Source organism: Meleagris gallopavo, chromosome 2 (genome assembly GCF_905368555.1).
Source record: "Meleagris gallopavo chromosome 2, MGAL_WU_HG_1.1, whole genome shotgun sequence".
NCBI lineage: Eukaryota > Metazoa > Chordata > Aves > Galliformes > Phasianidae > Meleagris > Meleagris gallopavo.
The window spans coordinates 75,193,416-75,218,997 of record NC_139405.1 but is presented as its reverse complement, the minus strand read 5'-3'; positions in this window follow the sequence as shown (position 1 = coordinate 75,218,997).

Sequence of the window (25,582 nt, the reverse complement as noted above, 5' to 3'; positions counted from 1 at the left end):
TTGCCTCTCCCAAGTACATTACCTAAAGGAAAAGGTAACTTTTACTGAATGGAATTCCACAGTATTCTCACCTCTTTATCTAATAGTGAGCAGTTGGATAAATGGTGCTGTATAGTCTGGAAGATGTTCTGGAAGATCTCCCCCAGCAATGTTGACTCTTGAGAGGCACTCAATGCTTGACACATTTTATCTCTAACTGCTATCATCAGTTTATAACTCACTTGTTACACACATCTCATATATTCTCTCAGCGGGTATAAAGCTTCTTCTTTCTGAAGAAGCTTTTGAAAATCCCTCTGTGCCAGTAGCACCATCTCTGACAGCCTGTGTTGCTGTCCCCAGCAGGCTGGCTGGAACAAGCCTAATGTCTTGCTTGGTTTCAGATCAGCTCATTCAACAGCTCCTCCATCAATCTTAAGAAGAATACCTCTGAGCAAATTGTCCTGATGCCATTCTCTGGAGACATCACTTATATTGACTCTTGGTGTGACAGCATTAGGCAATCTCTGTTACATCTAGAACAATGTCTGGCACCACTGCAGAGCACTATCAGTCCAGGTAACTGCTGTGGCCCTTGAGATCTAGAAGAGATGCAACCGGGGCAAGAAATATCCGTCAGTCCTTCCAGCAATGTATATGTATCCCCCACTGTTGCATTCCAGCATGCAGGATACTGGGTTTTGCTTCTGGCATCAGGTCAAAAGGAAACAGGTTCACCAGAAACCTCTCCTCTTTCCTCACATATGTAAAGAAGTAAGGAAAGGGCAGAGCAAAAAGGGACCCTATTGAAGGAATGAAAATGCTTTTTCTGTGTTTGCAACAGCTGTTGCCTGCAGGTTCTGGCAAGACAGGGAAGTCATTGCAGCTCCTGGATATTTCTCCTCAGCCACTGGCTATTGTCATGCGTTGTGCTTTTTCTATACTTCAGGCAGCTCCACAATCTGTCTCTATGGTCTCTAGTTTTGTGACTTGTTTTTTTCATTTCTGCCTCCAGACTCGCTCCCTAAGATATTTCAGATGCTCTATAATTATAGCCAACATTATGGAAGTACTTGCATTTGCCCTAAGGTTCAATATGAGTTAGGCAGATGCCCTTTGCCCAAGAACTATTTATTTTATTGTCAAGGGTTAATTAGCTGTACAATAATCCTTTATCTCTCATTGTCTTGGAAATTTAAGGATTTTTGTTGTTACAGATTATAGCCTGCTGTTTCATCAGTTCTGGAACTGGAAGATTAACACAGAAATCTTAGATCAATCACAACAATGTTAGGTCTTCATCTTCTCTTCACACTGTCCATATAACGACATACTGACACACTGCTCATTTCAAGGGTAGTTTCAACACTTCTCAAATATCTGTAATAATTTTATAGATAACCACTTCGGTCTGAGAGGATAGAAAATGATTAAAAATATTAAGCTCCTCAGAACCACCTATTGTCAAAAATAAAGCTGCTTTGTGTCTTCTCACGACCTTCGCAGAGATGGCATAAAGCTGTCTTCATATTGTGTTCAGTTTTCTACCATGAATCTGGAAAACTCGGCACTGGCAGTGCTTTCTCTGTGTTCTAATTTCAGGAGTTCTGGCCCAGAGCAGCTTCTCTATGGTGTGCTGTGCTGCCTGGCTGGCACTCAGAGCCATGGAGTGTCCAGAGCTGAGTTTCCTCTGGTATCTCCAGCTCTAGGCAATCAGCATGGGGCTAGCCAGAGCCTCTGAAACACACCACAGCTTGTTCCAGCTGTTTCTTGGCAAACTCCCTCAAAACTACCTTCTCTTTTTGCCTTTTGTGATCATTTGCTGGTCAGATCTGCTTTTCTGGTAACAGCCTTTGAGCCAGACCATGGGTGATAACATTAACAATTATGTCAGGGATCTGTGGTGGAGAAAGCTGGCTGATCCCTGGCACTGGAGAAGACCAGGATAATGGAGATCTTCCTGGAGAAGATCCTCAGTCTGTGGAACTGTTGTCTGCATCAATCTAAAGTTACCAGCCGTCTTCTCACATCTGAGATTTGCAGTTGAAGATCTCCTGGCATTTATTTCCCTTGTCCATATTCTTCAATCCAAGGGATAGAAAATCTTTGTGCGTGTCCATTGATTCCAGATTCAGTCACATTTTTAGCCTGGCTACAGGCAGCCTTTGGTTCAGCAGTGTCCAAAAAGTCCATTTGTCATTTACACTTGGTATATCTAGAGGTGTCTGTTCTGGTTTTCCATTCCAAATAGAGAAAGCTATAACTAGATGTTACAGTTGATGGAGAAATTTGAGACCATTTTGCTCATTCCCAGTTAGAGGTACACACACACACACCCCACAGTGCTACTTATTCTGTCACCATCACAGAAAGAACTGGGATAACACCACCAGGCTGGAGAAAACCATAACGTTTTGAAGCATTACAGGAGCCTTCCTAAGTAAGAACTGAACTTTCAGGTGCCATCTTTCCCCTTATTTAAACCATCCTGAAATAGACAGTGGCCATACTGGATCATATGATGAAGGCCATGTCCTGGAAGAGTGTTTCTAAACAGAATGCTCTGCCAAGAGTTAAGCTGCCCACCAGCAAGGTTCTGCCGTAGGCTCTACCCTGTTCTAGCTTCCATGTGAGGCTGATCAATAAATGACCCAGAGCAGTGAAAAGCCTCAGGATCTGGCTGCAGGTTTGCCTCATATCCAGCACAGAACTGTGATGCTCAAGAGATTTGTCAAATTACTGAAAGAGAAAAGTGGTGCATTAGTTCAATGGGCCTCTGAAGAGAAGAACCAAAAGCATTTGAGGTTGGATCAGCTCAGTGAGAAAAGTACTTCTACACAAAACACTCACAGGAATGTCAGTGAGAGTGGTTGTTTACCTGCCCGAATTTCTGAGCATTCATTTGCATTGTTTTATTGCTGCTCCAGGGAGACCCAACAGAACCCAGCAGAAAGATGCTGCACAAGTGCATCACAGTTTTAAGTTTTTTTCTCTCAAGTGTCAGCTAAAGAAATCAGAAAACTTCCAAATCTAATTACTTACCCAGTTCAGCTGGCAACTGCCAGCAAAGTAAATAAAAAAATCCAGTCCCTTCCCATATTCTTTACTAAGCACTGTAACAGAGCACCTTCTCCTGTAAATATCTGATGTTGCCAGGTCTCATCTATCAGAAGAGCATAGTTGGAATAGTACTACAGCTTTTTCCAATAAGTTACTCTTGTATTTTTAGCAAACTCCAATATCAGGAAGTATTTTTCAAGTGTGTCATGAAAAATGAATTTCTTACCACATCCCTAATTGGATTGCATTTTAATTGATTACATAACTGTTAATGATGAGATGCTTACATTTTGGGATTTTCTGCCTCAAAAACAACTCCTCATAAATCCCACTTTAACCCATAGACATGAATCATGACATCACAGTCATTTCCATGGAAAGAAACTTACATCACAACCTTTGTTGCGTTATCAAACAGAAGCAGCTGGGTAATGTGGGTGAATAATCCTGTTCTGTATATTCAGCAATAGCAAAATGAATACTGAAAATTACTAGCAAACTAAATAGCTACTTCTATAAATACTCTCTTTTCAAAAGTTCACCCTGTTTTAAAATCCACTTGTTAAACGCTATTTAGTATATATTTAAAAGCTGATGGATGAAGACCAAAGTCCTTGAAGCAGACATAGGAAAAATACCTCAAAGCCAAGAGTAATGCAAACTTTCCCAAGTTTGTCTTATTGGTAAATGGGGGCTGTTGTTCCCCCCTCCCCCATCAGCCATGAGAAGGCAGCTTGATCTCTACCACTACCAACTTCTTGGGTACTTTGTTTAAAATAAGTGCAAGATAACTGTCCTGTGTACCAGTTACCCCAGCACTTTCCACCACTGACTTTCATTCCACTCCATGCTGAGAGGTGACATTAAGCCCTCACCAAGATTTAGAGCTACCTATTTTCATCACAAGTAGATAAGTGATGATCAAGCAAGTCTAACTGGGGCCAAACTCACTGATACCAGTGAGTAAAACACCATGATAGGAAACTAACACTCTTCCTGATCAGAGTTGCTTGGGAAGTCAGCAAAGATACTCAATCAGCATGTTGTTATTGACAATAGCCCTATCAACAAGAGAGCTCAACAGCATCTGGGCACCACGATACTACTCATTCTTAGAAAAGGTATCTTGCCAACAAGTGGAAAAACTGTGCTACTGAGGCATGTCCCTTCTTTGTGCCTAGATTATGAGGTAATTTGTTCCAGGAATTAAGGCGTACCATGAATATTAGATGCAAAATCCAAGCCATAGCCAAATGATTTGTCACTGAAGGCAAATCTGCCTGCATGTGGAGAGAAAATGTGCACCAAGTAGCACTGACAGCTTTGGAGAAGATTTTGGGTAATAGAGCTCTTCCCCTTTCCTCACACTGAAATAACCAAATGGGATCTTTTTTCCCTCTTCTCTCTTGAAAATATTAGAAATCATTACCAAAGGTTGGCTGCTGCACTCCATGTGCTTAAGTGCCCTGTTTTCTTCTTTTGTGAAAAGAGCGCTGAATGCATCACATTTGCTGCTGAACAAATGCATTTGCCAGTTCTCTGAAACACCAGCACAATTGCTTTAGCAGTGTTAATAAGGAGGGTGGTAATCTGAACAGCCTTATTTTTGTCTTCAGCATTCACCCCAGAAGGAAACTTGTCTCTTACTATTATTAGTGTATGTGACAGAAAATACCAAGTACATGCAACTGTTCCCATTCACTTGCCAACATGGATAATTCACATCAGGCTTAAAAACATAAAACAAAATAAACAGAACAACACCCAAAGTAAATAAATTAACTCTTCCTCTTCTACCCGCAATTCCTCTGAACCTGAAGCTTGAATCTAAATTATTTTGCCAGTGACCGGAGGGTGAGTTAAAAGGAAGAACAAAGCTCATGTTTATATTCCTTGAGGACCATGTAAGAAACCATTCTGTCTGTCACATTTTTCTCTCCAGTCAACCGTTAAGTGCGCCCTGCCAGTGTAAACCAGACCTGTGGAAGAAACAGCTTATTCACACCCAAATATTTTTTTTTTTTGCCATCCATTTTTGTAGTGCCCAGTACAATTCTGACAGGCTCAAACACTCAGCAGCCATAAACCCACCATCCTCCTGCTTGCCCTCCCAAGAAATTGTGTAATTGGGCTTGAAGACAGGGAGGCTTAACTGAAATTATTAATAAGTGCTGTAGTTCTTTGTTTTGGTATCTGATTTCTGAAGCTAGACAATGTACTCACAGTTACCCTTCCAGGGTTCTCTGTAAGCCTCAATGACAATAAATGACGTTCTCTACACCCCCTATTTCCAGGGGATGAAGCCATAGGGGGGAAAACAAAAATGATTCAGTATCATACAGCTCCAGATGAAGCTGAGATGTGTCAGTGCTGCTGCCATACTAGTTCAAGCCCAGTGTGTCTAAATCACACACACACAAAAATAGTATAGAGCCTTCAAGGGTGCTGAAAGTGATTGCCACAACTAATTCAAGGGAGCAAATGAGAGTCTATGCCTGTGTCTCATTAACAATGTCTTGTTAGCAGCAAATTCCCAGAGAGAAGTCTTCTGCTGAAAGTTTAACAGGCGGGATTCTCTTTGCTACTTAACTGGATCTTTCTCTACCTCACTGGGCAGATGTCTCCCCACCAAAACTGTGCAGAGAGAAAGCAGCAGAGGGACCTGTGCCTGCATTTGTGGCCCCACTGCCAGTGATGAGACGTTCATGGAGAGCTGGTTCTGGCAGGCACCTGGCTGTGCTGTCTGTAGGGCACACCAGGGATGGGGTTCTCCCTCACCCACCTTCTCTGTGATGCCAAACACAGCCTTCAGATAGACAGGTGCATATTTCCAAATTTACTAAGTACGCTCAGTGAGAAGAGCCACGTCTGATCTCTGGCTGTGGAAACAGAGAGGCTACAGATGCCACCAACAACCTGAGCCTTTTCCTAAGACACTCAGGGACTCTCCAGGGGTATATGTTTTACCCCAGGAGGGGCAACATGGTGTCCAAGGCCATGGGCAGGGTGGGGGCAGCCCTAGGGAGACTGGGCAGAGGCATGAAGGCATGGCTGTGGGCTCGCGGCCATGACATAGTCTGGGACGGTCCAGCAGTGGGACTTCTCTCAAACACTCTTTTCCCTTCAGTAGAAAGAATATAGACACATTTCTGTGTTTCACTAAGTGCACACAGATATCTAAAGATACACAAAGTCTTTCACCTGTGCAACTGTAGATAGCCCTGCATGACAGAGAATTACTTTCTAAACATATCACACATTTAAAGGGCACAGGCGTCTTGTAACAGGTGCACCAAAATGCATACTTTTGGTAGAGGAAACTCTTTCTATCTTACCTGTTTTGCCACCAGGTCACACAGAGGTAATGTAGTTCTTGCTGTGATGATCTTCCTCCATAGAGGAAAACCCTCATGAGACTCTGGTTGAATCAATCCCCCTAGTACCAACCAATAGCTTAGCAGGTAGCACCTAAAATTCCAGTTTTGACATCCCAGAACCTAAGAGAACTTTTTCCCTTTCCTCTCTGTGCTTTTTAGAGACCAGCAAGGCTTCTACTTGACATATTCAGGACTTTGTTGTGACAGGTTCACAGCCAGGCCCAGGCCTATTTCTCTGCTCTCTGTTTGGCAGTTGGTCACTGATTTCACACTATTTTCATTAAAAGTTCATTTTATTTGACCTCATGGAGTGATCCTGGCACCAGTCTGGAGCCTTTCTGGTCTCTGGTTCTCACAATATAATCCCAATAGGAACTCTGCTTTCTAGTTGAATCTTCAAGGAAGAACATATCAAAATAATACAAGTAAATGCTTATTAAATAAAACTCTGTCACATAAATAAAACCGTTGTCACATTAATCTTCATTAGTAGAAAGCATTATCAACAAATGTTGGGAAAAGAGATGGTCCAAATCCTTCCTTCTTTCCCTGCTTGGAAGGTTCAGGTGGTGTTCAAGCCTCGTCTTCTCTCCAGACAACTTTAAAAGCATTTAGCTGGGATTTACTAGTGTCCCTGTTCTACATCTGCCTATGCATGGATCTACTCTTCTACAAGACTGAAAAGGCCACTTGCAGGCATTCTAAAGCAATGATTTGTAATGGTGTCCTAGCTCTGAGATCTCTTTGGCACATCCCATACCTCAGCTTGAGGCATGGGACAAAGGACAAAGTAATCTGATGCCATCTAGACTGCCGTAACACAAGGCACAGGTAGCTGTGCACATTGAACATTGCTCTCAAAATTTCCCTTCATTGTCTGACTGAGAAATATCTCCCCTCTGTCACAGATGGACTGCCTTATTCATGCACTCTTCAGTGGGCTCCAAGCATTAACAAAAACAGGTTAATCTCTACAGCTAACTAGATTCTGGGATAGGTGGCAAGGATCTGGTTATTTACAGATAGAGATACAGGTAAAATCCTAAATACTGGGGCCATTGCTAGCCTTTTTAGCCTTGTTAGCTTCATGGTCATTCCCAGCTCATATATCTACATTTCTAGCTAGTCTTACAATTTTCATTGTCAACTGTAGTATTCAAAGCCACGTTCTTATTTAGAGTTAAAAAATAAAAACCAACAAAAACTGCTAAGGGGAACAAAACAACGCATAAAAGAGAAATAAAATTAAAGATCTAAGTAGCTTTTGCTTTTAGTTTTGTTTTGGTATCTTTCAGTTGCTGGAGATATTTTAAACTTTCTTCATCTTCTTTTCCTTTCAAAGAGAAGTCTGCTTTTTGCTGTGTTTTAAATACATTTGTTCGATGTGAAGCACTGTGGTTCCCTGGGCAGAGAGCTGTCAGCAAAGCCAAAGAGCTGCCATGCAAACCAGACCCTGCATGAAGACTTACCTCATGTCAGGGGGAGCTGTCTCAGGGAGCAGCCATGTTCTGAGAGGAAAGTTTCCTCCTTTCCCCATTTCCTTCACCATACATATTTCGAAGGGAGCCCTTTTAGCACAGTACTTATTTCTGACTCACACAAATCTGCTCCAAAGCTCGAGTAATGCCAAAAATGGGCTATTCATATTCATTCACGCTCTTGTACGCATCTTTGCTCTCATAAAATGGAACACGTGTCTGATGAGCTTATTTACTTTCTAAATGTGTGGCTAGGAAGGATAGAGTGTGCAAGATATAATGGTAGTACCACTGGAATAACATCACTAAGGCATCTGCAAGTAGAACTTCCCAGTTTGCCTCACCACAGCCAAGCCTGGTCATAATGGTATGTTAGGAATACTTTGGTGTAGATTTTATTATTATGCTCTTTATAATACACACACGTGCTCCCTTGGTTAATTCCCAAAATAACAATGCTGCTTGGTACAGATGACTCATTCCTAAGATGCTATTTGACTCACTGCTCTTCACTTCTTACAGGGAAAAAGACATTTAAAGTCACTACCTGGGCAGCCAGGGAGAGTCCCTCAGGGTTGGGGGCTGCTTGCAGAGCCCCATCCAAAGCAGGCTGAGTTTACTGTGCCAGGCTGCAGAGCTTTCTCAGGTGCCTGAGACAATGACACCCGGGAGGTGTACTTAGCTGACTTGGTGTGTCAATGCAGTGCCACATCCGCAGGGCACAGAAGAGATGCATGCATTAGGTTGCTCTGCAATATAACAAATCTGTCTTGCCTTTGTTCCTTTTATCTGTTAATTTTTCCTTTTTCCTCTGAAGTGACTGCATTATACAAAATCCTGGTTGCTCTCTTTGTAAAAAAAAAAACATGTCAAGCTAGGCAAAATTTCCTTCTTCCTCCCCTTTTCCCTTTCCTTCTCTCTTTTCTACTTTCTTCCCCTCCTCTTTTCTTTAGGACACAAATAAAAAATATTGCAATCATCCCAATCAAAGATGAGAAGAAACCCAAACAAGCAAAAGTCTGCTTTCTACATTGCTGTGATCTGTCAGGAAATTTGTGTAGGATATGAGACACGTGGCCACATTATCATGCTTGCAGAACATGAAGGCAGCTCAGCAGGCTCACTGCGTCCCAGGGCCTGGGTAATGACACCTGTACCTGTCTATGTCTCTACTCTGATTTATTTAAAATGCAAAAAAAAAAAAAAAAAAAAAAAGGTCCAGAAGACTCCAACAACCTCCTGACACAAATGATTGGTAAAGTTATGGCACAGAATGGGCACCATAAGATATGCAACACTTTTTGCTATAATGTTATACATACTTTTTGCCTCTTCTTATGCCTCACAAACCTCTCAGCATTCATACATTGTTTTCAACTAACCTTCAAGTTCATTTCTACATATAAAGAAAACCACTGATATTTATAAAAGTTGTGGTTATTATAATCATCTTCTCCTTGCCTGAGTCCATAAAGATACCAGAACAAAATCATCAGATGGCACTGCAGACCTCTCTTCATACGGTATAACTGTGAAATGTGTATGGGAGATACTGTGTTATCTGTTCAATCCTTGGATGTTTCTCTGAGATGTCTCCTTGGCAATGAGCGAGCATCCTAGGTAAGCCACTGATCACCAAGACATCTCTGCAAAAACCAGAACCCCTCTTCTTGTTCCAAAAATAAGGAACATGTTATTTCCCATATTGTTGGCATGTTGCCTCCAGTATCACAGGGATATTTATATTTCTGCTAAAGGTTCGTTGGAATTAAAGGGCAGGATTCAGGAATATCCTCACAGAATTATTTTGCAAATATGTATTCAGTACTACGTGTCTACTTCAAAGGTAAAAAAAAAAAAAAAAAGGAAAAGAGAATCAGCTCTTCAGAAGTATTTTTATGAACCTTGGGGATGAGTCATCTCTGGCAGAGGAGATTTAACAGGATGCAAAGAGGAGCTGACTCCACACCAAAGCAGGGAAATCACTGCTCCTTCAGTATGACAGCTGTTTTTTTAACAGATTCTCCCCATATTACCATAATGGGCCCCAGTACGTAATGGACAGACAGCTCTCTTTGGTGCCAAGTGCAGCATGGCCAGCCTTGCTCATGAGATGGGCTAGGGGGGTGAAAGGAACAGTGACAGAAATTCTCTGCTACTTTGCAAAGGATTCAGAAAGGCTTTTTATTTATTTATTTATTCAGAAAAATTCCACTTCTCTGAAAAGAACCCTCACCTTTATTTATCAGGCATGGGAATTCAGTAGTAAACAGAGCCATCTCTAAGCTCTCAAGTACCTCTCAATCTGCTTGCTACAAGGGCACTAAGATTCCCCTCTACCTCTGTGGCAGATAAAATAGCTCTGAGTTGCACGTTCAGAGGGGTAGGTCAGTCCCCAGATATATCAGGCAGAAGACTATAATGACTTGAGTTTTTGTCTGAGAGAGAGATGAGAACATGCTGCATTTCTTAAATCGACTTATTAACATGATAACTTATCTAATGGATGACTTGAGATGTTTGAAAGCTAATGGCAGGAGCAAGTGTGCATGCACATCAGGACAGCTTCTACATTTTTAAGTCGACTTGCTACTTGTCTAGAATTAAAAAGAGAATGACAAATATAACTCTGCAGAGTTTAATAAGAGATAGCGAACTATAACCACAGCAGGCAAGACAGGGAGCGGGAGGGATGGTGTCTTCACTACTGCACATAGGATTTTCTGTCATACTCTTAAATCCACTGACTGTATTCTTTAAATAACGTATTACTGCGTGCCATTTTAATGTTAGTAAAGAGTTTTCTGTGGTAGATTCACAAGAATCTATTCTGGTTCATTTTTCAATCAATAGTTAAAAGGAAAACAAATGTTTTCCCAGATACTCTTTCAATGCACTTAGCATTTGTAGTAGAAGAATGCATACTGTAGGAAATGCCTTTGTTTTGAGATGTACTCAACAAAATCATCCAGTTGCTAACTCCATATCTACAGTGTGAAGGACTGTCCTCAGAGGCCCTCAAGCCTTATCATAGAATCATAGAATGGCTGGGGTTGGAGGAGACCTTAAAGCCCACACTGCTACCCCCACCAGCTCACGCTGCCCAGGGCCCCATCCAACCCAGCCTTGAGCTCCTCCAGAGGTGGGGCACCCATAGACTCTCTGGGTAGCCTGTGCCAGTGCCTCACTGCCCTATGAAGAATTTCTTCCTAACATCTAACCTAAATCTTCCCTATCTTAGTTTAAAACCATTCCCCCTTGTCCTATCAATTTTAGATCAAATTTCAAACTGATGATCATCTTTCTGTCGTAAGTACATTTTCAGCTTAAGTCTTGACCCCCTAAAAATACACAAATATATTAAAATGATTGACTTTATGCAAATAGCCCTATGAAGATTTAAATATTCACAGAATCAGGGCCATACCCTGCAGTAGAAACAATGTTTTTTCTGCCCGAGGCACAGCTGTACAGTGCCATATGAATAAACAATAAAGCAAAGCATGAGATCAGACAAGTATTGCAGTGCTCTGGCACCTTGGGTTTGGATTGCTTAAAACCACATCAATTCTTGGCAAGGCTGACCTAACTCATGATCCTGAGAGCTCAATAAATTGAGTTTCACAGAGTTCACCATGCATTGGTTTTCTGATGAAAACTTTAGAAATCAAGGGTCTGTTTGCTCTCCACAACATTCTCGTTCTGACAGTGTTGTATAAACATCATGATTTCTCTTGTTGCTCTGAGCTAGGTTTCTTTCCATGCCCTGAACACGCTATGCACCAAGATTTCCTTGTTTTTCACTCTCCACCCAGAGGAAGCTGTGTTTTCACAATGTATTATTAACATGTGTATGTTGCTTGTGAACTACTCGGTACCCTTCAGCAGAGAAACATAATCTAAATGTAAAAGAGCATTACTTTGATAAATAAGGAGTCGTCAAAACTCTGGCGTCTTTACTGTATGCATGAGATGTGTTTGGATGCTAAAAGTGATCCTCCTTGGCACATAAAACATTGGTAGCTTGTAGTTTCTTCACTGAGATCTGGAAGTACAGGAGCAAAGTCTGACTTCTAAATAACTCATGCATGCAACTTCCCTGCAGGCCTGAAGAGTTCATAACAAAACCAACCTGAAAATGATGACTGACTCTTAATAAACAGTACTATATAATAAGAAGAAATGCCCAAATTAGAAAGGAATGCTGCCCTATAAGGTATTCTGTTGACTTGCAGCACGTCAATGTGAAATCTAGGGGCACAAAGCTTGGAGTGCTTCCTTGGCATGAACCCAGCATCTCACAGTGAGGTGGGTGCAACTCGCCCTCAGGGGAGCTATTGGGGGAAGGCATCCATGGCCCAGCTCTGCCATGCTCTTCTGGCTTAATGGGAACAGCTGGTCAGTGAAGTGGTGTCTGCTAGACATTTCACCATGAGAAGCACCTGCCAGTAAATCAAAAGGGAGTGCATAGCTAAATGAGGTTTCATTTAAATTCACACCTAGGGCTGACAGATGAGACCTTCACTACTCTTTCACGTTGCTCAATCTGCTGCCCTCAGCCTAACGAGTAGCCATGTCAGGAAAGGCTGTCGTCATGAGGGAGTGCCTCCACAGCGACAGCCAGGGACAGAGAGAGGAGGAGTATCGCTTGATATTTTTCTTTCCTTGCCTGAAGAACCCTAACAACTGATTGCAAAAGGCCAAAGAGCTCCATCATTGCAATGGCAGCAGCATCTGACCCCACTGTGTGTCCATACCAGGCAGCAGGCCTGAGGGAGGGTGCACTCACTGCCAGCCCTGGCCTGCCTCTTATAGGCATAAGGGGAATTGAATTATGAGAGCAGCAGCAGCTTCTAGTCTGCCAGAAGGCCTCAGGGTGTGATCAATAGGATAAAAATCACTTTTCAGGCCACTGGGGTAATGCAAGCACCAGTCAAAGCCTTGTGAACAAGGATAGCGAGCAGGATTGTACTGTAAAGATTAATGGCAATGTGGTGGTCACCAGTGCCTTGGTGGCAGCCTCTGATCCCCTTCCCATCTGTGTGGAGGGAAATGATGGTGGATGGGCCCAGGTGAGTCTCTGCAGGCCGAGCTGTCCCTGGATTAAGCATGGCTGTTCTTGCCACGGACTGGAGAATCAGTTTTGAAAATTACATTTATCCAAAGCATGTCATGCATCACCAAGTGTACCAGAGGGCATATTTGGTGTATACACAAATCCAGATAAACGCATCTTTAAGGAAAGCTGTAAGATTGGTGTAAGCTTGGTGACCCTTGTGGTGTAAGATTGGTGACCCTTGCCTCAGTTTCCCAGTTAACCACCACCTGATTGGAAGAAACCTTGAGCACCTCCTCACTTGGAAGGCTTTCCAGAAGTTTCAAAGCTGAAAATAGTGCACAAAATGCCAGTAGAAACAAGGAATTGGGAATAACTTACTTTTTACAGATATGCAAGTATATTAACATTCCAGTTTGCTTTTTATATAAAAATATACACTTGTATGCATGCACACGCATATATGCACACATAAAATGGATTGGATTCATTCTGAAGCTTCTGACAACAGCAGCGACACTCTTTACAAGTTGCAGGCAGCCATATTCCCTCCAGAAGTCATCTGGTAGGAAAATATCAAAAGCAGAATGTGCAGGCTTTTAAAGAAATGTGTAGGAGAAAAACAAGCTTATTTCTGTTTTAATCCAAACTGAATCATATGTCTTATGTCAAAGCTATAAAAAACAAGGAAGGTAAAAGAGGTAATTCTTGTACTCCAAACTTTTTTTTAATCCTGTATTGAAGTATTTCCTTCTCTTAGTAGAAAAGAAGCAAAGAATGGTCAGTTTCTGGCAAGGTAATTTTACTATTTTCCTATCATTAAGAAGAAGCTAAGGAGGCACATCCTCTCCTGGCGAAGGCTGTCGCAGCTCCTCAGGCTTCAAAGCAACTAGGACGATTTCCAACAATGGAGGACACGATCGTGAGATCTTTACTGAGTGAAAACACATCCTGCCTGAAACTATTTGGGAGAGGAAGTTTCTCTGGAGACAGCTAATAAAACACTTTCAGAGGTCTGTGAAGGAGATCAGTTGATCCTGTTTTCCTGACGAGGAGAGGAGGGGCTCAGCACCAGCCGCTGCCATTACTGCCCTGCAGGAGAAGCACTCAGCCCATGGCCCTGTTCCCAAAGCCCCAGAGGAGCGGCAATGTGGGTCAGATGAGACCTTCTGCAGGCAGTAGCTGCCATCTGTCCCCTTGGCCACTTCTGACATTACGTAATGGCACCTATCTGGCCAGCTGACCAGGAGGCTCCGGAGAAGGATGGCTCCCAGATGGCGGTCCGCTGCCATCACAGACCTTAAATTACTGCTCCCTCTGCAGGGCTGGGGGGCATGGGGGAAGTACGGTGTCCAGAGCTGTGCTGGGACATACAACACACTCCTCATGCACATTATGTCCATAACAGGCTCAACATATAGCCCACAAATGGATGGAAGACACTACCTGCTCTTCCTTGGCATGGAAAAAGACTTGAGGTCTGACTAGCCAGCTTGATCAGACATCACAATACTGAGGGTGAGATTGTACCAATAGACTAAGAGGATAAAAGACCTAAGAATCTCTAAGCAAGCTGAAAAGCTTCCAGTAGCCTTGGAGCTGTATTCAGATAAATTACCTTGGACACTGATGCATCAAAAAGGAAGAAATTCAGTGCAGGGAGGATTTAGAAAGCATAAATTAGGACACGTAGCCCCAGTGATGTGACAGAACTCTTCAGAGCACCCCAGGAGTCTGGAAGGCCCCTGCTCTCCAATAGGGAGGCACATCCAACCAGATCATACAAAACTCCTGGAACACCCTGTTATCTGCTCAGAAGTTGCAGTCCTAAGGCAGGACATGCAATTTCTCCCTCCACTGCTACAAATCAGAGTTAATCCACCCAATTCCCTTGACACTGTGTGATAGAAAATGAGAACGACTTCCGAAGAGGCAGGTATTGTTGTTTTAATGGCATCAGTGTTTTTTACCCACCCTACCTCCACTGTCAGAGCACTGAGAGCTTTTTGCAGCATGATTTCTCTCTGTGGGGCCTGGTCTGTGAAAGGGAATCCTAGATACAAGAGCAGAAATAAATAAAATATTTTTTAAAGTCACATACAAAAAACACAACTCACCAAACAGTGCTTGCAATTACTTCATCCAGCTTCTTCCTTTCCCAGACCTCTCACTTTTCCATTCCGCAACAGTAACAGCAGCAGAACTGAACAGTGAACAGAATAATACTGAGAAATCCAGGCTATGTTCCTAGAACAGCCTGAAATGGCCACACGGTTTTAGAGAAGGTGGAGGATGTCACCTTCACTCCAGGACTAATTGCTGGGCTGGGCCGGATCCATTAACCCTATCTGAGCTTCACAGGCAGCCAGTTCTCTCTCTTCTGTGACCATTAAAATAATATCAAATCCATACAAAAACTGTCATCACTCCAAGCCATGTTCATCAAATATTGGAAAACTATCACATGCCTTTGCACTAATTATGTTGACTCCTTACCCTACAGAAGTAGACTTTGTTAAAGAGATTTAACCAGGTTCAGAACAAGTGAGAGATCATTTGGCAGACCAGAAAACCGTATAAAATTGCTACCATAAGGAGGAAGACATTTCTGTATTTATTTCTTTGCATATGGAATCAGTCATTTTGTATGCTTGATAAAATCAAGGACAATTAAACGAAATTGAGCTTTAATTTCAAACTGAGGCATATGTCTACAGCTGAGTGTTTCTTCCTGCAATGCCTGGAATTACTAACCAGCAGCACATGCTAACCTCCAATATCAGGCAAGGTGGGAACAAGTTCACCACTGATCAAAAACCAGACAATGATAAAGGTGTAGGAATACTTTGTGTTACTCTCTGAAGAGTTCAGACAAGATCTAGACTCTAGTCCAGCATACATTCACAATGAGAAGCAGAACAATAAATGTTTCAGGAGCTGAGGAGGGACAAGGTCAAAAAGAAAACACCCAGCTGATGAGAGGAATCCTTCTGTGCAGGAGGATAAATAAGCCCCATCAGTGCTCATCAACACTACCTGCAGCATGTTCAGCATCATTCCTCCGAGCCGCGCCACTCTATGGATCCTTTATTTGCACAACTGCACCACTGCACAAATTATTTTTAATCCCAGCCTCAGATCCAACATTCATGTCTTTAAAATACTGAAAACTCCTTTTTCTGCTTTTAAAAGTGAGTGTATTTGCCTGTTGCAAGGCCTGGTTCTTTTCCTCCAAGCATCTGATGTTTCCAGACTGTCAATTCTTCTGTAAAGTCTGCTTGGGCAGTGGGCTTTATTTCCATCCTGCATCAGCCCTCCATTGGACTCCAGTTCAGAAAGGTTCCTGCTCCTGCTTCTTTGCTAGCAGGCCTGGCCTGACTTCTAAACCTGTACCAAGTACTGTGTTGCAATTGTGTTGCAGTTGTGTTGCTTTGGATCTTGTACCTTCCTCCAAAATCCTCACATGACCTATGAGAAGAACAAAGCTTTCCTGAACTGAGCAGATGGTTTGCAAGGGATACTTGCTCAGGAAGGGCAGGCTGTGCTAATGACTTTTCCAAAGGCCTGCTGTCTACTTGCCAAGAACGTCACTTCCAAAAACTGAATCCTCCTGAAAGACAGCAAGGAAAAGTGGCTTTAACAGTGCAGTACTAGCCTTAGTCAACGTGAAAAATTGTAAAATTTTTAAGCCTATACAAACGCTGATAAATATGAATTTTCTAGAGATTCTGGTTGGATGAGTCCTACCAAATAGGGCTAAAGGGAGCTGACTTACATTTTATGGAAAAAGCAAATCGGTTGAGGCCGATGAGTTTAAGTGAATCTTTTAATTAGACAGAACACAGAGTCAGGAAATGATTTTGATTCCATCCAAGGCTTCTCTTATCACAGGAAGCTACAGCGTAGAATATTACACAGTTCAGGGGAAAAAATTAATTTATCAAACTCTATTCTCTCTCTTATTTCTGAAAAATCCATCCAGCTCACTCTCTAAAGCACAATAGCTGGCCTCTCAGCACATTGCTATTCACATCCTCCTGATCCAGTGGCAGTTGTACCACAGCAGAGGAGGTGTTAGATGTCTTACTAGAGTTTAGCAGGACAGCTTACACAGGGAACTGTGGGCCCCGCCATTTGTTGGCCATCTCTAATGAACGCTCATGTCTAGAGCAATAAAGTCTCCTCTTGTTAGAGATCACTTTGAAAGAAAAATCAGCTGTTAAGATGATTAAGATACAGTTCATGTACCGTAAAACCTTCTGATGTCTATTTCCATCTAGCTTTGAAATTGAGACTGCTACACAGAGGCAACCAAGCATCCTGGCTTAACCTCTTATACAAACAAAAAAGCAGAACAGTGAGAAATGCAGCAAAGCCAAGGCTTTGCAATAGGGCTTGGGGACATCAAAACAGCCTCTTCCCACACCCAGTCCTCGTGCAAGAGAACAGGGAGGGAGGAAGTCATTTGTTCAGGTCTTTACTCAGTTTAGGACTTACTCCTATCAGCTTCTGACAGCTTCTTCAGATATTATACAATTTGACCCACTTCACAGCTGTGACTTATTACCAGTTCTGTTTACTGGCATAGAGTGCCAAGCAAATTCCTCCACACCCAGAGATCAGCTTCCTTCAGTCAGCAAGAGCCCAGGCTACCAACTCCGTTCTCTTGAGAGAAAGAATCTTTTCTTCTGTTATTAGTTTTTAGAAGGAGATGGGAATGCTATCTGAATGATTAGCTGTCCAATTAATTCAGAGAATGGAATATAAATAGGATTCACTTGCAAAATGAGGGTAGAACATGGTGCCTGAAGTATGCAGAAAAGGGGTTTAGTTTTGCTCTGTTTTTAAAAAGTGACAAAATCATGCCAGTGAAATGTATAACCCAAATATCACAGAACTTCACAACTCCATGAAGTTGTCAAAAATATTAAATTATACAGTATGCTCAGATGTGGCTGAGAAATTACCCAAAGATTTGTTTAAGAAACATCAAAGCAGATGAATTCAATCACATTTCGCCCGGGCCAGTATTCCCTTTCATTTTCAGCAACTGCAGGGAATTAACAGCAGTATTGGCAAACATTTATTCAGATAAGTCGCTCTGCAGCACTCCTAGTTACAGCATGAAGACTTACTGGATCCCAGCTTATACATTAGCCTGTCTGCCCAGCAGCATTTGCAAACAGATATATGGGCTGAGACAGGTACACCAGCAGAAATGCTAGCTGTCCTACCATGTGGACATCATGAAGCTGAAATCCTGTTCATCCAGAGAAAAGGACGATGAAGCAAAGTGAGACCAGCTCTTCTTCATGTCTGGGATGGCTCTCTCATGTATCACACCCAGATCTTTCCTGAATGATCTTCCTTTCAACAGGAACCTTGATAGCCACCTTGCTGGTGACAGCCTCAGAATCGTAGAATCATTAAGGTTGAAAAAACACTAAGATTATCTAGTCCTACCATCACCACCATATCACTGAATTGTGTCATCACCCAGTGCTAACATTTACTCTTTTCTTGAACACCTCCAGGGATGGTGACTCCACCAACTTCCCTGGTCAGCCTGTGCCAGCACCTCACCACTCTTTCAAAGAAATTTTTCCTAATACCAACCTGAACCTCCCCTGATGCAACTTGAGGCCATCACCTCAATCTAACCTGTCACCTAATCTATCACTGTTACCTCAGAGAAGAGCCAACACATACCTTGCCACAACCTCCTTTCAGGTCACTGCAGAGAGCAATAAGGTCTCCCCTGAGCGTTCTCTTTTCCAGACTGAACAACCTCAGCCGCTCTCCATAAGACTTGTGCTCCAGACCCTTCACAGCTTCACTGCCCTGCTCTGGACTCACTTTGGGGTCTCAATATTTTTCTGTATTAGCCTTACCTCAGGCCATCAAAGCCCTGGTCCAAAATATGGCAAGAGAAGGTCTCGCCATCACTTCACTGTTTTGGATTGTCCACGATGTCTGGAGCAACTATGTTTCCTCAGTACCACACAGAACAGACACAGGCAGTCTGATGAGCCACCAGGATGCTGGAATTCCTATTTAGGGACCAGCAGACATGTAAATGAACCAGGCATCCCAGATTTGAAGTGAGCCTGGATTCCTGTTTGACAAAGCACAGCATTTTAAATATAAGGCTGAGAATGGAGACATTTTTAGTAAGACCGCTTTCAAAATATGCCAGGCTCTGCGTTTTTATGTCCTTCTGCCTTTGTGACCTTGGGAAAATGCAGGGAAAGGTTCTGGTTTGTCACAGAGGGGGATCTTGTGCTGTGTCACAGGAGCAGAGCTGTGCAGAGAAGGGCTGTAGGTTTTGCCATCTTGGTGGCCTTAGGAGCACTGCTTACAACAGCTCCTCTGGCCTTGTATCCCCACCTGAAAAACAGGACAAGAACTTCACTGCCTCACAGGATCACAACCCACTGCCCAGGGCCGTGAGTGGCTTTGTAGCCCTATGATGAGAGGCACTCCAGAAGCATGTAATTTTCTTTTAGGCGTTATTGCTGACGAATGCATTGGTGGCACCAATTAAAGTTTTCAAAAGGATCACTGAGCTGCTGCGTATTCACGAGTTCACACAGACCCCATCTCTCAGCTGGGATGTGTGCACGTACAGACAGCCCATGCTGCACTGTGAGCTTCGGCCCTGCCCCAGCACGACCGCCACTCCCTTCTGGTAGGAGGTAATTGTGGTCTCCTGGATGATGATTTGTTGATTAGTTAATGGCTGTCACTGAGCACGCCGTACATTAGCTGTCCCATTTTAATGAGGAACAGAACTCCTTAATATGCCTCTTCTGCCATTTTTTCATTTTTAATACGCAATTAAAAAGTGACAAATGCACTCCTCATTGGGAGTGTTGGGCGAGACAGTCTCTGGAGGTCTCTTCCAGCCTCACCTACCATGTGATTATGTGCAAATATCTCAGAGTCCATAAAAGGCTTCAGGGGGCTTGTTACAACCTGCACACAGGCAGCCATCACCGTGACCAGGAGCACAAACCTCCTATCTCACACACAGCAGAAGGGCCTCGCTGCATTTGTTGCAGGATGTGAATGCTTGTGCTCACTGGGTGCTGCTTCAGAGATGCTTGTTTCATGTAACTCGTTACAATTTCACCCCAAAAGCAGGTAGAAAACACCACTACAGACTGGTTGCATTTCAGCAAGTTTCCATTCTTTTTGAGCCATACTGGCACACTGGTTCAAAACAGCCTAGATGACATCCCATAGCCCAGTGGAACATGTGCAGCCCTGCACTGTAAGCCACCCTTGCTGGGGTCATGGCACCCATCCACTGCCTGAATGTCAGAACAGTTCTTTCCACTCAGTGCTTGCAGGCAGGTTGCAAGGGCCTGATATCAGCTTCTGTAATACACAACAGGAGTGCTTTGGATGTGAATTGATTTCCGTTGCACTTAGGACCTGTCCAGGAATTTGAAAACAAGAGTCTTAACACTTCTAGCATCTGTACTCAGGTAATTTACATGGAATATCACTAGCCATTTTGAAGGAGCACCTACTGAACCTGAAAAAATATGGCTTATTTAAAGCGCAGGAAAGGTTTTCTGGATTCTACCTATGCAAAGGTAGTTGACTGTTACCACCAAAGAAAAGTCAGTGCTTGTGAGTAAGCTTGACATTGCATTGCCATTCTCTGCCTGCATCCACTAACCATCACTCACCCTGCAGATGCCTGGCCAACAAGCAGTTAGCAAACAGTCCTCACAAAGGACATGGATTTTTGCAGGAAAAACTGTTCCATGACCACTTACTGGGAATGTGAAGATTAAGTTCCAGTTTTTTTCAAGTAAGGGAAACTGGAAACTGGTGCTTCTAATACATGACTTTATCCGTAGAGCCCACTTCGTGGTGAATTTTGCCCTGAGCAGGATGTGTTCCTGGGAGCAGATCTATAGACGCACCAGTCAGTGATCCCATGTTTCCACTGTGACCAGCAGCAGGCACAACAAACATCCTGCAATTGCACACTGGCTGGTACTTTCAGGTAGAATGAGGTGGCTGTGAACACACCCATTGCTGTAACTGTACTGAAGACATCATCAGTTCACGTCCTCGGGGTTGTGGACCATCCTAAAGCCAATTACTTTCTGTAAAGGCAGGCAAAGCCCAGGTGGCTTCGAACCTCTCCAGAAAGCAGCTGTGCTCAAAGTGATGGTGAGAATCTGAGCTTATCAAAAGGCAGACGGGCCTTTCAGCAGGACAGCCATCGTGCTGATCTACTTGTCTCTGTTCAGCAGACTGGGAAGGCACAGCCAAGGAGCATCATAGGAGGGGATGATCCTTCTGGCTGTCAGTCCCTTGACTAAAGGCAGACGTAATGCACTGGAGAGGGGGTGAAGGACGAGCTCACTCGGGGCAGGAAGCCCTGCTGCTCTGGGAGGGAGGAATCCATAGTAAGAAATGACTTTTCGATAAACGAGCATTATTGCGAGACATTCTGTAGTTGCAATACCTCGAGGATAGATTTACATTTGCATATCACATGCTAACCAGTCCCTTGTGCATCATTTAAACTCTCTGTGCACAGGCACTGCTCTGTCGGTTTCCATCACCCAGCTGCCTGGGCAGGAATTGTTCCGTTCTGCCTCTCAAAGCTGTGTGTGAAAGCAGAAACATTCTGTGCTCACAACTGGCTTTAGGGAACGGGTAATTTTCTCAAATCTCCATGAACTCAGAAAATATTTTGCCAGTCAATTTAACAGGAGCTGCTACATAGCACAGCCAGTCTTGCATTTTACATTAGTAAGAGTTGTTCTTTTTTCCTCTTTGCAGCTATCATTAGTAAATGTTTCAGGCTTTTGATATCCATTGCACAGTCCTCAGCAAAGACATGGGTATACACGCCAAACTTTTTTGTCCATGAATGAAATGAGGATGTTGCAGGCTGCTGTTCTCATTCCATTTCTTTGAGTCTCATCATCACTCCCTGTTCCTTAGCAGTTCCAGGCCAGCACGGCCAAGTATTAATGTGTTTGTCTGTAATTTTCTGTAATGCATCAGGAAGCCTCAGTGGCACAGCCAGGTGCAAAAAGGAGAGTGGTTATTATACCCAGATACATAAAGCTTTAGTGCTGTGCACTGTGCTGTAACAGAGGGTTTGTGGCTCACACCTACAAACTTGTAGCTAACAATGACCCTCCATGACAATGACATAGGTTTCCTTCAGACCCATGTGCATGCACGTGTGTTATGATGGACTGGTTGGTGGCCTACTCCCACTGGTCAGAAAGACACGGTGCTCAGCTGGCATGGGAAGGGCCATGTCCAGGTCCACCTTGAGTTTAGTACCATCTCTAGCACTGTGAAACTGGAAACCTGTCAGAAGGGACACGAAGAGCTTGTGTGCAGCCACAGCATGGCATGGAAGGCTCTGCAGCCCTTCTCTGTACTCCACACTGGGGACAGTGGTGTGGGGAATGCAGGGGAGGACCTGTACAGCCAGTGGTACAAGGCCAGCCACAGGAAGGGAGGCTTCAGGGCACTTCTCATTTTGCTACTAGTGCTGGAGGGAGATGGGCTGGAGAAGAACTTCCCTTCAGATGTCAAAAGATTTGCTCCAAACACTCGAGGAAAGGAAGATGAAACATCAGCCTTCCCTGTAGGCACTTCTGGATCAGTTATCACTGTGGTACTGGAATCTAAGGAGGGTATGTTTTTCTGCACAACATTTATAAGAGAAGGCAAATGGGCAGCCACCAACTAAACTGGCACTAGCTGCTCGTAGTTCCAGGGACACAACACAGAGCTTTGCGGAAGCAGAAATGGTGAAAAGTGCAATTCCAAACACAACAGCTTCAAACTCCAGCATCTGGCTGCCACAGGTTATTTGTACATGGGTCACTCACTTACAGGTCAGTATTACCTGGCAGCAGAATTATCATTGATTTAACGCTCAACAGTAACATAATAAATTTTTTAAGGAACAAACTGTCATGGCAGGTGAAAGTAAATTATGCCATAAATCCTTTCAGAAATGCGAGTTTTCCACTTCCTGATAGAGAAAAGGGAATTTTTTTTTTGCTCTGTAGTGCTTTCCTGGCACTTATGGTCTCAGACCACCATATTGTCAAATCAGAATTCTTCCTTAGAAAGATCTTGCATAATATTGTCTGCAAACTGACCCAGAGGAGAAGGTTGTAAGTACTAAAATACCCAATAAACAGCACCAGCTGCCAAACAAGCTGATGGGGAATTCAAACTAAGATTATTTTTCTATTCTTATTTTAACTCATAAGGCATCAGGTGTGCACTGGAGGGAGGCACATCTCTGCTTCCCTGTGCCTGTCATGCCATTCACACTGTCCCTGTGTCCCTCACTACTGGGGCTCCCAGCAGACATGCTGCTCTCATCACCCATGTGCACACTGGCAAAACCTGTGTATTCCTCTTGGCAGGGTATGAGGTGTGAGGAAAGTGGTATGCACTGACCTCAAAAGATGCCCTGTTTGGAGTCCTATTTGCCCTATGCATGGGTTGTTTGTACATCACTGATTTGCCTAAAGGGCTCAGAGGTGCCCCCATGGCCCTATGACACGATGCAGGGACATGACTCGCTGCAACTCATCGCTCTCTGACCCCCACAAAACTCTGAGTGTGCAAGATTGTCCCAGTTTCCAGAGCTGAGGAGTTACCACCAGGAGAGAGAAACAGTTTACCCTCTGCTCTGCTGTTAGGACCTTTGGTTCTCCCTCTTTGCTATCAGCTACCTCGAGAGGCAGCTGCTCTGAGACTCCTGGCGAGGAAGGGCCTTCCTCCCTGACCCTATTGTCTCAGTCTAAGAAGCCACCTCTTAATGTCGCTGAGGCCTGCTCTCCCCTGGTCTTCTGATGAGCATTCTCCATTCTGAGAGCCACCTCACGGGCATAGAATCACAGATAGCCAAGTTGGAATGGACCTGCAAGGATCATTCATCTTACCTCTTCCCTTCCTTGGCAGCATACAAGATGTCACAGCTCCGGTTGCCTTCTGAGCCTCCCTTCCATCACACCCCACTTGCAGCCATGCATGGCTGCCCATCAAAGTCTGTGTTCTTCTTCTCTGAGTTTTTTCCTATTGAACAATGCTACCTTTTTTGAAAGGATTTTTTTTTTTTAATTTGGATTAAAATTTCCCCTCTTGTGATAATCAAATTAGTTGAGAAACTCTTTGAAGTACATCTTGATAATAACAAAATTCTGTTCCTTTAGTGTTACACACAGCATTTATACAGACCCATTTAATACGATAACCTTATCGCCTCCTCAGCATTACAGAAAATCCTGAGCATAAGAGTTAATCAAAATTTAATTTTCTCCAAGTATGATAGTTGAATGCTCCTGAACCCAAATTGTGTGCATTCTGCTAGTCAAACAGACACAAAGATACTGAGGGAGGAGAGAGGGGAGGGAGAAAGGGGCATGAACAGTATTTCTCATTAAATAAATTCCTATCATGGGAGTCAACTTGACTGCAATTTGATTTCTTTTTTTGTTACTTTTACTCCAGTGTTTTCCAAATGAAGTGCAAATGGTTTGCACTTACATTTTATTTTTTGCCACAGCGGAACACGAGATTATTCTCCTCCAAGAGTCCATTGAGCATCTTGAGCACCCCTCTGGACCCATGGATGCACCACCGCCATCGGAATTTTCTCACTTGTGTTCATTACAGCATGCTCAAGTACTCTCCGACTGCTGCCTATGGATTGAAATAAACCAGATTAACATGAGCCTGACTAGGGGAAAACAGTATTGTAAATATCTCAAGCAACCTCCAGCCTCCGTTGCATTCAGCTTGTTGAGGTGGCCAGTGGGATCTCACCAGGGAAAGCAGAAAGAATGCCAGCCTCAGTTCCCACTGCTCACATTAACTCATCAATCCAGAAGTCAGTGCATGGAGTATGACCTACCTTTGTACATGAAACAGGGAGGCCAGGGTCATGAGGGATGGAAGGAAGAGTCCTCACTCCTATTATAGATACTGTCCCAGCTGGTAGACGTGACTTTGATTTCCTTGTGCAAGCAGGACTGGAAGCACTGTGCTATCCCTCAAACGTTTCATCTGCAAGGCTGGCATGGTGTGAAGATGAGCACGCAGGGGCCAAGCACAGCAATGCTCTCGTGGAATGTGGATGTGGTCTCATGGCCTCACATACGGCAACAGGCCAACTTGAAAAGCAGGCAGTGGGCACAACAGGGGATCGTGTGCTTGAAGGGCAACCTCTATGAGTGGACGACAGAAATTTGACACTGGAAACAATATGAGTAAATCTAAACTCCACTGGGTTTGTGATTCATGGACTACAAGGAGCCTCCAAACAAGGCTCACAGGGCACACCCTGTGACACAGACACAGACGGGCAGAAGCAATCTGCCCATTGCAGGCATTTCAGCCAAACAGTCTCATGCAAGTTAACAGAATTTCTGGGATTAAGGATTTGACTAAAGACGTCCCAAGGAACACAATGACATCTATGGAAATTAAGTAGCTCTTCACCAAATAGTTCAATACTCTTATAAATTATAAATTTGATTGAACACTGCAGTAATTTTGATGACTCAAAATTTATTCTCAATAAAATTTTTAATTCTGTGCTCAGAAAATCCTAATAGCACAGT